The sequence below is a fragment of the Physeter macrocephalus genome, chromosome 6 (genome assembly GCF_002837175.3).
Source record: "Physeter macrocephalus isolate SW-GA chromosome 6, ASM283717v5, whole genome shotgun sequence".
Taxonomy (NCBI): domain Eukaryota; kingdom Metazoa; phylum Chordata; class Mammalia; order Artiodactyla; family Physeteridae; genus Physeter; species Physeter macrocephalus.
The window spans coordinates 14,647,104-14,663,788 of NC_041219.1; the positions used below are offsets into that span (position 1 = coordinate 14,647,104).

General features: G+C 40.3%; 1 protein-coding gene and 1 long non-coding RNA gene across 4 annotated transcripts in view; one reads left to right on the forward strand and one right to left on the reverse strand.

The window, feature by feature from the left end:
- The window catches only part of LOC114486414 (uncharacterized), a 336,818-nt gene extending 325,385 nt beyond the window's left edge, over positions 1-11,433 (reverse strand). For both annotated transcript variants that reach the window (XR_008617545.1, XR_003680068.2), the window contains exon 1: positions 10,789-11,433. This is a non-coding gene — a long non-coding RNA (uncharacterized lncRNA). The remainder of the gene's footprint in view (positions 1-10,788) is intronic.
- SYT1 (synaptotagmin 1) overlaps positions 1-16,685 on the forward strand; it is a 564,805-nt gene that overhangs the window by 509,235 nt on the left and 38,885 nt on the right. The gene's annotated exons all lie outside the window — the stretch shown is intronic.

Genomic DNA, 16,685 nt, shown 5'->3' on the forward strand with positions numbered 1-16,685 from the left:
ATTTTAAAATACCAAGGAGTGCAAACCTTCATGCGAGGTTTGGGAGACAATGGACCAACTAAAAATAAGGCCATCAATACAGCAATTTCGTAAGCTATATGGCAAATATCAATACACTGTTGAAAGCTCTGCAATTTGTATACAGTGTAAATTCTTCTCCCAATGTGCCACGTCCACACAACGTGAACAGCATGTGTCACCACAGAAATAACGCTCTTTGAAGAATGAGTGGACACACGAGACGTGACAACAGACTATTAATCATTGTTTCTCCAAAGAAGGAACAGTTTAGATAGTTTCGTGAGACTATCTCCATGGCCGCCACGTTTTCAATCTTTTTAAAATGTTTGAAAAACCCAAAATAGGCAAGTTTCCATGGGAATACACTTGTGGACAACAATTTGAAAAACTAGTAGTTACAAACCGTTTTCTAAAAGAAATCCTTGTTTCCTCTTATACCTACAAAAACCTCATCAACTTTCACCATTGTGGGAAAACGACACGTAATAGGAAAAATAATGATAGAGAGTTCATAATTTATAGTAAAGCTATCAGCTGTACAAAGATTTTAAGGACATAGCAAATAATGCTTACTGCTGATACATAAGTGAGAATATTCACAGGTTTACAGCAAATGAGGACAGAAGATGGAGAATAATTCTTTACTCCCCACTTGACCCCATCTGTGACATACAATTTACTTGGAGTATGAAGAACAAAGAGTAGAGAAAGAATATCAAGAGAGATAAACCAATGTAAGCTGATGCAAAATTTTAAAAGACATATGTATATGTATATATACATATATATGTATGATGTACATAAAATAAGGAGATGATTCACTTTAGTCTCTCTAGTTAAAGAAATCCAAGTATATCTACTCTGACCCTGTCTGGATAGACAATCCTGAAAGCACTCCTTTAGACTTCTCTATCAGCCTCCATCCTCCCCTACCCCATCCCTCTCCGATTTCCTCTGCCCTTTGGGGAAGGAACAAAGACTGACCACATCCCCTGATATTTACCCCTCTGCCAAACCCTAACATCTCTCTATTCTGTCATTCTGGGAGAGAGAGAACCAGAAACAGCTGCCATTTCCATGTATACCTTCTTTCTGACTAACCTGAAAGCTATAACAGGGACTGCATTGGAGAGGTGATGTATTATTTGGCTGCAATCTGCTCTCATGCTTTACATCTGGTCACATGTATTATTTAAAATCAGACAGATACATAAACTGTTGATGTAGCCCAGATAGCTGGGTGATAACCAACTGGTAAATGCTAGGGGTATATAGCTAGGTATTAACGTGAGTTGCAATGGACCCGCAGATATGAAATGATTTGGGATAGCACCAAGGCAGCTGTCAAAATGGAAATAATATTGCTTTTACTGAGGAGAAAAAAGACTGAAAAGAGTAAAAATGCAACTAGAAAATTACAGGAAGAAACTCACACAGTAAGTAAGATTTATCAGTGTTTATCAATTGCCTACACAGGTTAAAGACAGATTGCAATGACAGCATATAAAACAGTCTGCAGGATGATTCAGTATCCAAATATGAACCCATTTGAACTCATAAAGATCAATACCAATCAGAAGTTGCTGACACATAACCCACCCTTTATTGTCACATCTCCTCTCAAGAGGTTAACACGTTTCAGAATTAATACATTTAAAGATGCTTGACTATTAGGATAGGAATTAATCTATTTGGCTTATGTTAAAGAAAACTTGTTTCAGCCCACATCAATAAACTAATACCTAACTGGAATTCATCAAAACAGATTTCTACTGCATCATTTCAAAAAACCAGATGTTTTCCCTCTTACTCAAATGCTAAAACATCTGGACCATAAATTTTATCTTACCAATGACATATCTACACAAAAGAGTCGTTTTGCTATTGAGTGTATTTAGTCATTAGATGGACTGCCTGTCTACATAAAATTACCTCCAAAATTATCAGTAGAATTAAGATTAAATAGATTAATCTCATGATAACCCAAATGTTTTAAAACTACTTACACACCACTCAGTTTTTTATATCACTTCTTAATGCCAAGATGATTTTAAAGGACCAAATACATAATTGGCATTGAACACATCTGTCAGATGAGAGAAAAGAAAAAAGATGTAGAGAAGAAGACTGGTTATAGAGAAGACATCGATCAAAAATTCCTCTAAATGATTTAGTTGTTTAGTTTAATTAAAGTAGAGAGTGCCACATTTATTATAGACTTCAGTAGTAATCTTTGATTCATGGAGTAAAGAAATTTCTTCTCCTAGTCTATATATAGTATACACTTTACTCAGAGTATAATGAAAGGAGAAAAAGTACAGGAAGCATACCAAGGGGGAGAAAAACAATTTAAGTTGATGCATAGCATATCAAAAATAAAATACCTTATAATAAACTTAAAGTTTTTGTTACCATACCACACTTGGTAAAGAAAACAAGTATCCAGATTTTCCTAAATTAATCCTTAGTAATAAATTCAGGGAGACTTACTGTTATAGTCCACAAGTCAACCATTGACAATTTTTATTACATTATGGCTGCAAAATACTGAATAATAGTTTGTACACTAAATTGGTTACTATATCTAGGAATATAATTTTTAACAGGTTAATGTTCAGATATGAAGTTATTTATAATCATTTCTAAACCAAATATTTTAATACTTTAGAAACTGAGGTATTTATTATGTTTAACACTTTATAGGGTCCAAATAGTATGCTAACAGATTTCCAGGTAACAGTAAAGGATCTTTATACTGATGGCTAGATTACCCTAGCACAGGAAGGTTGGTTGCTGTGGTTTCTGCCCTACACTGATACTTTTTCACTTGAATACATGCTAGGAGAATATATTTGATAATTTTGTAGCATTTTTTTTTTTTTTTTTTTTTTTTTCGGTACGCGGTCCTCTCACTGTTGGGGCCTCTCCCGTTGCGCCATGGCTCACGGGCCCAGCCACTCCGCGGCATGTGGGATCTTCCCGGACCGGGGCACGAACCCGTGTCCCCTGCATCGGCAGGAGGATTCTCAACCACTGCACCACCAGGGAAGCCCTATAGCATATTTAAAGTAAAAATTAAATATCTAAATATTAAGTTGAATAGTATTCCAGTCTTTCTCAATCCTCTCAGTACAGAATCACCTTAGATTTTTAAAATATAGATGCCCAGGCTCTATCCCAAGAGGAACAGTCGGCTGAAGGTCCCAGGAAGCAACGATTTTTTTTTTTTAAGTTTCCCCAGTCGATACTGATCTAATACAAAACCAGATTAAATTCTTTTTCTGACTGAGAATAAAGGGATAGAGCTCAAGGAATAGAAGTTCTATAAATTCATATATATCCAGGCTATGGGACATAATCACAGATTAAATGGAGAAAATCGTAGCTAAAATATCAATACTTTGTGTCGCTTGGTTAAAGGCTGATTTTTTTTCAGACAGTCTGTCAAATACTTACTGAGCATTTATGTAGTGCCAGGCACTATCATATAGATACCCAGAATAGAAAAGTTAACATGATCTTCACCCTTAAGGACTTATATTCTAGTAGGGAGAGATAATAACAATTAAACAAAACCAAAAAAAAGAGTAAGATAATTTGGGGTACCGGTAAGAGCTAGGAAGAAGACCAACAGAATAATGTAGAGGGTGAATGTGGAGGGTTGACAGCTCTGGTGAACAGAGACATTTGAAAATCTGGAAGAAAGTTTTTCAAGCAACAGGAAAAATGCCAAGCTCCTGAGATGGGAAGAAATGTTGTGTGTTTGAGGAATATCTAAGAGGCTGGTGTGGCTGGATCTTGGCACACCATTGAGAATGTGTAGGGAATTCGGTCTGAGAGACAGGCAGGAGCCAGCTCTTGCAGGAGTTTAGAAGCCTTGGGAAGGTATTCGCTTGCATTCAGTTGCACTGGGGAGCTAGCCATAAAAGGGTTTTCAGTGGGAAAAAAAAAAAAAAAAAAAAAACAATGAGGAGATCTGCCTGCACGTTGGAATGTTGTTCTGCTTACCCTCTAGAAGAGGGTCTGCGGAGGGGGTCAAAACTGTGGGCAGCATCCTCATTACACTAAGATGATGGTGGCTTGGTACTGGGAAGATTCTAACTGATCCTCTAACTGTCTCAAGTAATGATTTTTCTTCATCATTCTTTTAGATCAGAAACACCATACTACAAGTCTTAAAAATGTGGCCGGGTGGGGGGATACAATTAATAGAGAAATATCAGGATGGTTCCTTTTTATAAGTATATGTGACATTCTAATCCCAACAGCTTCCAATCTAGGAAAAGCTTGCACAATATTTTCCACTAGCAACTGTAAATTCTGTGTTACTACATAGAATTGAAATCTCAAGTTTGTGCGTCTCAGAAAATTGTTGAGGTGGATGAGGTTATGTTAATGCAACAAACATTAGATTCTGAATTGCTGTTTAAAGCTGAAAGTTGACCTAACTGAATTAATTTCTAAATACGAAGTACTTTCCTGTTACTATCAATTATATTGCATTTGTCATTTATTACATCTCAGAAAGCGATCAGTATGCAAGGTCGGTCTGATCCACAGAAAAAGAGAACATGGGGGTAGGAGGGCCCTTGCTACAACAGAGGCTGAGCTCCTCTCAACTACCAGGGGAGATCTGTTCAAATGCTATTGAAGGAATTTCACACTTTAGGTGGATAGAATACTAAGGACTATGCTCTGAGTGCATGGCAATCACCACCTTGTATTTAATAACTGATGTGGCTTTTCAGCAAGTACTGTCTTAAAAAAAAAAAATCCCTGGCACTACTGTGTTCAATTCTTAACTTACCTCTTAACTTATCCTGGCTTTGTATTGTCAGCCAACTTAATTTTCCTGATGACAGAGATCAGGTCATATGCATCTTAATGCCTTATTATGGTGCAAAATATGCAATAGGAAGTCAGTAAATATCCACTGAACAAAACACATTTAATACAATACAGTCCCTCTACTCCAGAAGCTGAGAATAGATTTTAAAATATGATTGAATCAATGTTAATGTATATTATAAATCAACATGTATAAAGTTTCATCAATAACAAACATGGGGCTTCCCTGGTGGCGCAGTGGTTGAGAGTCCGCCTGACGATGCAGGGGACGCGGGTTCGTGCCCCGGTCCGGGAGGATCCCACATGCCGCGGAGCGGCTGGGCCCGTGAGCCGTGGCCGCTGAGCCTGCGCGTCCGAAGCCTGTGCTCCGCAACGGGAGAGGCCACACAGTGGGAGGCCCGCGTACCGCAAAAAAAAAATAATAACAAACGTGTATCAAAACACTTGCAAATAGGATTTATGGATGAGGAAAGTTTTGTGGGAGAACCCACCTAAATTAGTATTTCAAAAAGAAAAGGGCATGTTTTATAAACAATGAAGTTTGACTAGAAGGGAGAACTTGATATTGGAAGCTAGGAAGACCATTTTTTCTGTTTCACGATTCCCTTAATATTTCTGTCACAGCCCTTCTAGTTGGTCTCTCTCCAGACCTCTACTCCAAATCACTGTCTAGCTCAACATGCAGATTAAAGCATGTAATTTCAGAAACTCTTCTCTGTATTTCTGCCTACTTAATTTCTGCAACATTAATACACAGTCCAGTACTGCCATGCGTGGTCTCCTTTGAAATCCTGCAATCTTAAAATCCTATAATTTCAAAGATATTTCTTTTCTTAGGGAATTGGGATAGGGCAGAAATGGGAAGGAATATTGATTCTTTCTTTGGTCTTTAAGTTTTAGAAGGGTTTTTGATATTGTTATCTTTAAATGAATATTGTCATAGGACATTTTAACAAGTGATCTGTGGTCATTTGAATAATTTTTTGGCCTTTTAAAATTTCATTGTCTTCAGGAGATAATTTCAAAGAAAATATGATAAAAGATAAAGTAAAAATTCAGATGTGATGTTCTATTTAGAAATAATATTTTCTCTAGAATTAAAGTGTTCAAATAAGTTGCCAAAAAGGAAAAAAATAAAACCTTCAATGGCTTTATTTATAATAACTAGACGGTTCCTAGTATTACATGTATCTCATCTTCTATTACTTATTAGGAGAGAAAGCAGATTAAGTCTTATCAAGTACATTTGATGATTGCTGCCGGTTTCTAAAGGCACCTTTTCATGTCTAGATGAGGAAAGACTAAAATTCCCACATAGTAGATATTACAGAGTAAAGAAGTGGCTCTCAAACTTTGGCGTAATTCAGAATCATCTGGAGGTCCGGTTAAAAATGCAGAAAAGCAAAATGCTCTGCTGGACAAACCACAATGACCTGAATGAAAGCAAACAGTTTATCCAAGTACATTTCTCTCTAAAGCCAAGATGAGTAGAACATACCTAGTCCCCCAACCTTCTCTCGTATTCTTGGGCCTCACTACTTCAAATATTGAAGACACTAGTCATACCCTCCATGGACTTCAAACTCTCACTCTACTCTGATTCCCCTATGCCTGACTATCCGTAATGTTTACCAACACAGTGTGATGTCAGAGAGAGAAGTAGGTACAGGGACCTGAGGCAAGATATCCATTTGAGCCATGATTTCTCCATCACAACATAAACACCTCCTTCTCCCGACTATTGTTGATGTCTTAAAAGAAATGATAATGTGTATAGAAGTAAGCATGACACCCAGCACACGGGAGGCCTTCTTTCCTACTGTCTGCAAAACGAGTTTCCTTTCCATCCTTCTAGAACTTCTGGGCCCTCATGTCATCGCATTAATCTCCTTATCAACTCTACTTTGTACAGAGTGTACTAGGCAGAAAGTAGGAGAATGAAGATGGCTAGGCGGGGTTTTCAGTTCTTCAGAAAGCAAAGAAACACAAAGGGGGTAGATTGATTGCAGGAAGGTAGAGGGCCAGAAATCAGAGCTCTAGAACCTTATGGCCATTTTCATCACCTCTGTCTGAACAACTTATCTACAGGTAACCATACCATCCGATGGAACACAACAGATGCAACCGCCTAATGCCTGATACCAAGTTTTAGACCAAGGGCACATTGCCGAAAGGCAGGTGTTAACTCTGTTCACCTTTCCTAACTCGCTGTCTGTGCCATTGCCACGTATCCGTAGGATGCCCTAGTGTATTTGGTTTCCATGAAGTCCATGTGCGAACCTAGAAGAACTAAACCTCTAATCCAAAAGTGGAACAAATATCTTCCTTATATTTTCATTCGCTCCTTTAGACCAGGGGTCCCCAACCCCCGGGCCGCAGACCGATACCAGACCGTGGCCTGTTAGGAACCGGGCCGCACAGGAGGAGCTGAGTGGCGGGCAAGCGAGGGAAGCTTCATCTGCGGCTCCCCGTCGTTCCCATTACCTACCCCCCGCCCGAACCATCCCCTCCCCCACCCTGGTCTATGGAAAAATCGTCTTCCGCGAAACCGGTCCCACGCCAGAAAGGTTGGGAACCGCTGCCTTAGACAAGAGCACAATAATCTATGGATGCAAGCCATCATCCCATCAAGTTTGAGAAGCACCATAGCAGCCGTTAGGGACATGTCATCTGGGTGCCAGCTCTAACAAACAATGTGACCTTCCATAAACCTTTTCAGTTTCCTGTGTCTGTGACCCCCATCTGGGAGGTGGACCTAACGCCGCCTGGCTAATCTATTTTTTATTGTTATTATGCTATATCAAAATGCTTCAAGAAGTCAAACATGGGCAAATGTAACACTGATGGTTAATTTGAGTGAACTCTATTAACTAGCAGTCAATCATCAGCTTTCATATATACCACACATCAAGAACACGCCATAAAATTCCCATTACGCTTTCACTTGGCATTCAGGAAGCTAGTGATATAAACCCCTTGATGATATAGCCCGAGACAAAATCCAGGTTGGTCACTTCTTCCACTCTGGAATAATGTCTTTTCTGAGAACTTTTGTTGGCTAGCAGATTTCTGTAAAGAGAATTTTACTCTTCAATTTTATTTTGTTGCTCAATAGGAGATTACCACATGAAAGCAAGCCATTAAAAATAATTAAATTGTGAACTTTTTAAGAAGATAGAGAAGGTGGACTGGTAAATACTCATAGCACTGTTTGCCGAACGAGTACTGTGGCACTTTCAGAACGGTGGGGGGCTTCACAGAACCTTCTGACACTGGCGTTGACCCTCCAGCTTGGGTCAATCTACACTCCACCCCTCACAAGCTCAGATAATAAGAATTCCTCCGGCGGAAAGTTTCCGCAAGGCTACGGACAAACGCCCTGGGACTAGCTCCCGGCTTGCCTGAAGCTCAGCCGCTTCTCTCGAGCTGCCATATCACACTTGACCAGTAGGTGCTGCCATTTCAACATGTGTGATTTTCCCTTCCAGTCCCAACACAAGGTCAAGGTTTCCAGCTGTGGGAGATAAAACCTGGGTTTCAGGTTTGATTAAGTCTTTTTCACTGTGGTTATCTAGGATTGAGCCATTCTGAGAGCTCTAGTTTCTGTTCATGAAGCAAACTGAAAACAAGGCAGCCCAGCCTCAAAAGGCAGATTTTTCACAGGTGTCTCCTCCGTGCTGCAAACCTAAATAGCCCCCTAGGTTCAATCGCATTGATGCCGGAGGCGGGGGGAAAAGAACGAAACAAAAGATAAGAGCAAGCTCAGTAAAGCTTATGGCTCTGCAAGGGCTCTTTTGATATAGAGATCTCTGTGAAAGCTCATTAAATCCTCAGTGTGTGAGGCAGGACTTAGGGAAAAGTCAAAAAGAAGATAATAAGACACCACATCCACACATACCGACACGTTTGTAAAGCATTCCGGATACTCCAGGGAAATTCCACGCCACTCGTCCCTCATATTAAGGGCCTGAACTAGCTCTTCTAGTTAAACCACAGTCCAGATGAACAGTCACAGACTTGGGAGATAGTTTTGTTATAACATTGACCACAAACAAGACAATTAAAAAAGCAACTCAGAGCATGGTCTCCGTGATGGAAAGCCTGTTGGGGTCTCTTCTTGAGCAAACAGCAGCCCCCACACACCGTAAATATTCAATACATCTGAAGAGACGGTCAGACATTAGGTGATAGGTATGTGTGAGAAAAGCCAGTAAGTTTTCCATTTTCCCAGTGCTTTACATTTACTGGAAAATACTCATAAGAAAAAATTTACCCTCAGACTTCAAGCAGAACTTGAATGGGAATGAAACCTTGTATTAAGGTTCTCCAGAGGAGCAGAACCAAGAAGATGGATATGTGTGTCTGAACAGGAAGAGAAAATTCAAGGAACTGACTCACGAAGTTGCTGAGGTCGGGATGGTAGGCAGCAGGCTGGAGAACCAGGGCAGGGTTGATGTTACCGCTCGGAAACCCGACGGCAGTCTGCGGGCAGACTTCCCCCTTCCCTAGGAGAGCTCAGCCTTTTTCTATGATGGTCTTCAATTGGATGTAGTCCCACCCCGATGACCTCATCTTATCCTAGTTCCCTATTTAAAGACCCCATCCCCAAATACAGTCACATTCTGGGGTCCTACTGGGGGTTGTCTTCGATATACGAACTGGGGGGACGTGATTCAGCCCATAACAGGCCTGAACGAGTATAATTATGATCTAGAGATTAAGAAGGAAAGAGGTGGAGAGAGGTTGGCAAAAAAAAAAAAGAATAAACGTGTGTGATTCTCCACCCGTGCTCCCAGGCCCAGCATCAACAACACCTAGAAGTTGTTAGAAAGGCGAATTCTCAGACCTCACCCAAGATCGACTACATCTGTGAGTGGGGCTCAGCAATTTGTTTTTAACAAAGCCCTCCAGGTGATCCCAACGAAGGCTACAGTTTGAGAACAACTAGCTTAGAAGTTTCTTGATTATAACAACGCCACCTGAGAAATTTTCCAACCAATGTGGCTGTCGATAGTGTTTAATCTGTCTTTTCTTTAAATATGAAGCTGAGTCATATTTTATAAAAGGGCCTTGGAATCCATTCTACTCTTATAAATTGGAACTGAAGCCAGAGCTCCAGGGATAAGCATGATAACCACACTGCAAAGGGACTTGGACTCTGAGTACAGATTTCACAAGGTGAAAGCAAAGCTGTAGGGACCCGATAAAGCTAATTTATCAAGTACGAGAGCAGTCTAATAGCTAGCTGTCTGTCTGGCTGGAGGCCTCCCGTTACCTAATGCAATTCCCATGAATGGCAGACTAAATTAGAATGGTTGATTTTCATAAAATTCATTCTACTCTCCCTCCTAAAAATGAAAAACTAGAAATAGAACTAAGTGGTCACTTTTGAGCAAGAATCAAATTTAGATTATGCTACACTTGGCCCCAAAATATCCTCTTCACCCTCAGAACATCAGCCTCTGCAAATACACTGGATAGTAAGTGTATTTGGCCATGCCTCTCACCAGGCCCTTTAAGAATCTGCACTACTGGGGCTTCCCTGGTGGTGCAGTGGTTAGGAATCCGCCTGCCAATGCGGAGGACACGTGTTAGAGCCCTGGTCCGGGAAGGTACCACATGCCGCGGAGCAACTAAGCCCGTGCACCGCAAGTACTGAGCCTGCGCTCTAGAGCCCGCGAGCCACAACTACTGAAGCTCGCGCGCCTAGAGCCCGTGCCCCGCAACGAGAGGCCACCGCAATGAGAAGCCTGCGCACCGCAACCAATAACAGCTCCCGCTCGCCGCAACTAGAGGAAGCCCGCGTGCAGCAACGAAGACCCGACGCAGCCAAAACATAAATAAATAAAAATAAATAAATTTAAACAAACAAACAAAAAAAGGAATCTACAGCATCAGGAGCAAAAAGGTTGAATTCACCTGTGAGTTATTTCCAAGCCTTGGTGGATGGTGAGATATATAATACAACAAGGATACGCATAACTTTTTATCTGGAAAAGTCAGCTTCATCTGAGGCTTCTTTGATGACCCCTCTTGAAATCAGAAGAGGATCCGATTTTCTATGTTCCTTTGATTCTCTTGCACATGGCCTGCACAGAGGTTTCTGTTTCAGAGTGGTGGTTCATGCAGGACACTCAGAGTAGATGCACCTTGCCGTCTTCTTTTCCTCCATCTTTGGCCACGTCTCCACCTCACAGAGACCTCTTCTTTCCAGTTCCCTCTTCCTGCAAACAACAGTCTTCACTTCCTTAATCCTGTTCACACTACCTTCTAACACTGGCCACCAAAAGATGCTGCTTCCAGAACAGGTTGCCAGGGATGCTCAAATGCATAGGGGAATATTCCTGACTCTCACCTGGAATCAGTTTGGCCTGGGTATGACACTTGAACTTACGGCAAACGCGTGTAAAGGCAGTTCTGGGTGAGCCACTCTGAACAGGAGATGGCAGTAGTGGCCAAGGTATCTGGGCATCGTTCTCCAGTCCTCCTAACAAAGGGTATTTCCTGTCTGTCAATTCAGGGCATAGTTTTGCTCACCAAAGCCAAGCTGTGGACTCCACAGCTACTGAAGGGCGAAAGATTGCTCAAATGGAATGCTGAACAACCAAATGAGCAAGGTGGGGCGCTGCTACTAATTCTCACCACAAAGGAAGGGCGGAGCCCCAGAAAGCACAGATGCTCCTAATTAGATTGGCATCAGTGGAAGTTTGGAAAGGATTTGAGATCTAGTGCACAATCTTAAGGTGACTTTGAGCAAGTTATTTAGCAGAATTGATTCAACCTGTGACCTCATGTGGCTTAAGGGGGTAAGGGGGTCCTCCTCGCAGACTTCACAAAGTGTCAAATACGATAAGATCCAGGAAAACCTTGTAAACTATGACGTGCTATAAACATACGAGGAAGGCATTTTTGTTGGCTTGTCCCTGCACCTCCAAATGTCCTAGACCACTTTTTTTTCCTTTGTTATTATTTTTTTTTCATCCAGGTTATATGGCCAGAAGCTGTGTGACCATGGGTCTGTTATTTCTCTGATAATTATAAATTCCCAGAGAGCTACGGCACACAAATTACATTGTAATAGCTCTAAATTCTTTGCTTCATCCTGAGTCGACAATTATGCTCTCACCCAGGCTCCTGTCATCTGTTGTATTGATTTATGAGAACTTCTGTCCTCTGATCTCCTCTTTTCTTACCCCTGCCTCCTTTAAAACTTCTGAAATGTGGCTGCAAGGTCAAATTTCTCATCATGCCAGCATTACATTCTCAGGTGTAAGCATTACTGTCTTAATAAAGCAGGCAGTTAGTTCCACAATAGTCTAATTCACTAGATAATGGCTCAGCCCTCACTATATAATCCCCATCCTGTCCCTTGCTAGGACTCCAGAACCACTGTGTTGTGGTTTGAAGTATCTCTTAATTTGTCACATGTATTATTTTAAAATTTATTTCCAGTCAAGTACATGATGGATCAAGTGCTGCATATAAATTAGGAAAATATAACCAGTTTCACCTGGAGTGAAAACAATAGCCAGAAAGTTTTCTGGTAACTTCCATATACTTATAGACCCTTTCCAAAAGTTGGAAAAAGAAAAATCTAAATTTTCAAGTATTGCAGAATCCGTTTGGTATTAAGGTAGAAGATTTAGGAGGCATGCAAACCACAATTTTTGATGTAGTTAATAAGGCAGAGATATATTATTTCACTTTGCTCCACTTGTGACCTAGAGTGAATTATATCCACAGTAAAATTAGACCGAACTTGACTCTGGTACCTGAATGGCCAAGAGGTACAGAAATTTCCAGCACAGCTTTATTAGTGAGTGGGATATAACAAGACCATAATCTAAAGCCAGTCCTCAGTTTTATTATTTATTTTGCTGCCTTGATCATTTTTCTGCACTCATTTGGCTTGAAGGCACAGACATTCCCTGTTGATTATCTTGACTTGGCAGTTGGTTTCTGCTACACATTTTGATTCCTAATATGGTAGCAGGAGAAGGTTTTGTATGAGTTCCAGCGAGTTTCTCTGGGCTTGTGGAATGCAGTGAGGAAAGAATCCTGCAGAGATGAAAACATGAACATTTGCACTGATAAAGAGAAAAAGGAAAGAAAGAAAAAGAGGATGTCTCTCTAAAACCTTTTTTTTTTTTTTTTTTTTTTTTAACTCAGGCCACTTTTCATTTCTAATGTCTTACAGTTGGGGGATGGAAGGAATTAACTTTGTGTTTTTTAATTGCCTGTACTGTCAGACCATTTCAAAAATCGTTTCGAAATGCCTGAGTGTTTTTATAGAAGCAGTGCTAACAAAAGAAACTTTTCAGCATCATCAAGGTTTAAATCCTCGAAGCACCCAATAACACTGCTCTCTAAATTAGCCACATAATGATGAAATCTGGGAAAATAAGTTGCATGTCCCCAAAAGAGAGTAATAGATTATTCTGTCCATTCACTGTACAAATTATACTGTTCCTCCTAATTTTTGTAGCATTGAGACTTAATGCTAAAGAATCCATGTATTGATTGTCTCAGAGGTCAATACAGTTTTTCTCTCAAAGTCATAAGTTAGTTCACAGAAATATTCATTTGGTAAAGATTCCTTTAACAATACATCCCAGATGACAAACTTCCCTTTAGCAGTAGGCTCTTTTTTTTCTAAATGTATTTATTAAAAGCCTCTGTACTTTAATAAGCCACATTTGCACTGGTGTAAAAATGTCACTATTTTCATCATAATTAACATCCATTTAATGTTTAACTTTTATGTAATTAAGAATTATATTTGGTGGCTATTGCCTCCAAATTGGCTGTATCAACATTTGGGATCATGTCTAGATGGGCTCATCTGCTGCACCAAAAAAAAAAAAAAAAAAAAAAAAAATCAACTAATGAGAGAGTCATCTAGAAATTCAAGAAATTCAACATGCTAGTGTAGATACATATGAAAGTATGGGTGTTTTTTGTTTTGTTTTTTTGGTTTTTTGGCCGCACGGCGCAGCTTGCGGGATCTTAGTTACCGGACCAGGGATCGAACTGCGGCCCCTGTAGTGGAAGCCAGAGTCCTAACCACTGGACCACCAGGGAAGTCCCTGAAAGTATCGTTTTTATGATGCTCCATATCTTTTCTTTTTCTGGACAACTAATCCTTAGAAGCCCTTCCGAAATCAGTTAGCAACAACGACAAACACAATTAGTCTGTATATTAGTCAGGCCTGGGCGTGGCTACAAAAACCTGAAAATCCCAAAATAACAGTGGTTTAAAGGATATAGAAATTTATGTTTCTATAATATGAAGTACTGTGAAGGCCATCAGTCCAGAGCTGACATGGGGTCTCCATCTGTCACAAGCAACCTATGGCTATCTTTCTCCTCTGCCATCCTCTGCATGTGGCTTCCATATCGTGGACTCGTGTGGCAGCTGCAACATCCATGTGAGAAGGGAAAAGGGGGAAATAAAGTAAACCCATGCCCTTTAGTGAAAGTTCTTCAAGTCCCACATGGGTTTTCCACTTACATCTCAATGGTCTGAATCTAGTCTTGACCTGCCAGGGAAGCTGGGAAAGGTAGTCTTTTATTTCAGCAGTGTGCCCAGCTAAAAATTGGGGTCCTAAAACTAAGGGAAAGGGGTGAAGTGGATATTGGAGTAGGCAACACACAGTCTCCATCATAGATGCACAGGCTCCTTGACTTGCTATCATTGTCAGGCTCATGGATGACTTAGCTTCTCCATGCATATTCATATTGATTTATTTAAATTAGAAGTAGCTGTTGTGCTTCACTAATGTAAATATATATATAAATTACAAAAACTTTGAAAATGCAGATAATTAGAAAAAGTTTTAAACTATCTTAAATTTCACCACCCAGAAATAGTGGGGTTAATTTTTTAGTACATAGTTCCAGGCCTGTCTTTATGCACACCCGTGTATATATATACTTTCCATAACAAAGTTGGAATATACCAAGCATGCTAATCTTTAATCTGCTTTTTTAACAAGATGTTCATGATACGGTGAACATCTTTCTTCATCGATAATCTTTTCAACATTGTTTTAAATGACTATAGATTATTTCTTTATATGATTGTACCATAGTTCAACCAATATCCAATTGTTAAATATTTCAGTCATTTCAAATTTTTCTGTGTTATAAACCACACTGCAATTAATATATTGGTCACTAAATCTTTTCTCATATCCTCAATTATATCCAAAATATACCTTAGAAGATATATTTTCTGATCAAAGATATGCATATCTTAAGGCTTTGGTATGCCAAATTCCCCTTTATAAAGATTGTTGACATTTTACATTGTTACCCTCCCATTCTAGTATATGACTGTACACTTTGACCAACAATGAACATTATATAGTGTTTTTAAGCCTTTGCCAATCTGATAGGCCAAAACGTGGAGTCTCATTTTTATTTGGATTTCTTTTATTTATTTATTTTTTGGCTGCGTTGGGTCTTTGTTTCTGCGTGCAGGATTTCTCTAGTTGCTGAGAGCGGGGGCTACTCGTTGTTGCGGTGCAGGGGCTTCTCAATGCGGTGGCTTCTCTTGTTGCAGAGCACGGGCTCTAGGTATGCAGGCTTCAGTAGTTGTAGCATGCGGGTTCAGTAGTTGTGGCGCATGGGCTTAGTTGCTCCATGGCATGTGGGATCTTCCCAGACCAGGGCTCAAACCCTTGTCCCCTGCACTGGCAGGCAGATTCTTAACCACTGCACCACCAGGGAAGTCCCTGGATTTCTTTGATTACTACTGAAGTGGAATATTTCCCCCTGCCTTAGATTTAGCTTTCTTTATTGTGAAAAGGTAGGACATGAGAGAAAGAGGTTCACGGACTCAAATTTGGAAATACTAACTTTGAACTGAAAGAAACAAGTCCCTGGTTGTTAGATAAGTCATGCATGCTCATGAATGGCAACATAAGAGAAGAGATTATCCTTCCATTTCAAGTGGCACTCAATGACGATGCCACCTGGCCACTTCAGGTAAGGTACCTCAATTTGTTCCTCATTGTTTAAGGAAAGGGCCACCACGATCTTGGTCCACATTGAGCTTAAAGGACAATGCTTCATATGTGTTTGTGAGTTTTCTCCCAGCCCAGTCATTCCCTTGAGTTGACTGTCAAGCTCTTATCTCAGCAGAGTGGCAGGTAAAAATATTCAGAGGGTCTCCAATTTAATTCAGGTAGTCAGCAAACCACAAGGTCTGTCTGCTAACTACTTTCATACCAGATAGGATATCTCCTACCTAAATTTGTAACTGAGCTGAAAACAATTTTGTGCCTTTAAATATCTGATGATGTGACACATTTCACTACCTCTGAAGCCAGGGTGATATACAGTAAGTAGCCAGATCACAACATGTCAGTCCAACAGCTGTTGGTATCATTTCCTGATGTTTGCTAGGTAGAGAACTTCACATACCTTAGGCACATGCTCTCTGTGAATGGGATTGATGTATTTTCTTGCTTGTGTGTTGTATACATTATTCTGGAGCAGTTTATCTCTGCAGCTTTTTAATCCTCTCTTTGTGCCTAAAAGCTAATTAGTAAATCAAGAGTCAATGTAAGAGATAATTTGAACACCATAGGAGAATTCCCATTTCGACCATAAGGACAAAACTTCAGAAAATTGCATGCTTGAATGCTGAGGTGCAACTAAAAATAAATAGGAGGAATAAAAGTATATTTCATCCTCTACCAGCAAAACCAAAAATTAGGGCTTCCCTGGTGGCGCAGTGGTTAGAGTCCGCCTGCCGATGCAGGGGACACGGGTTCGCGCCCCGGTCCGGAAAGATCCCACATGCCGCGGAG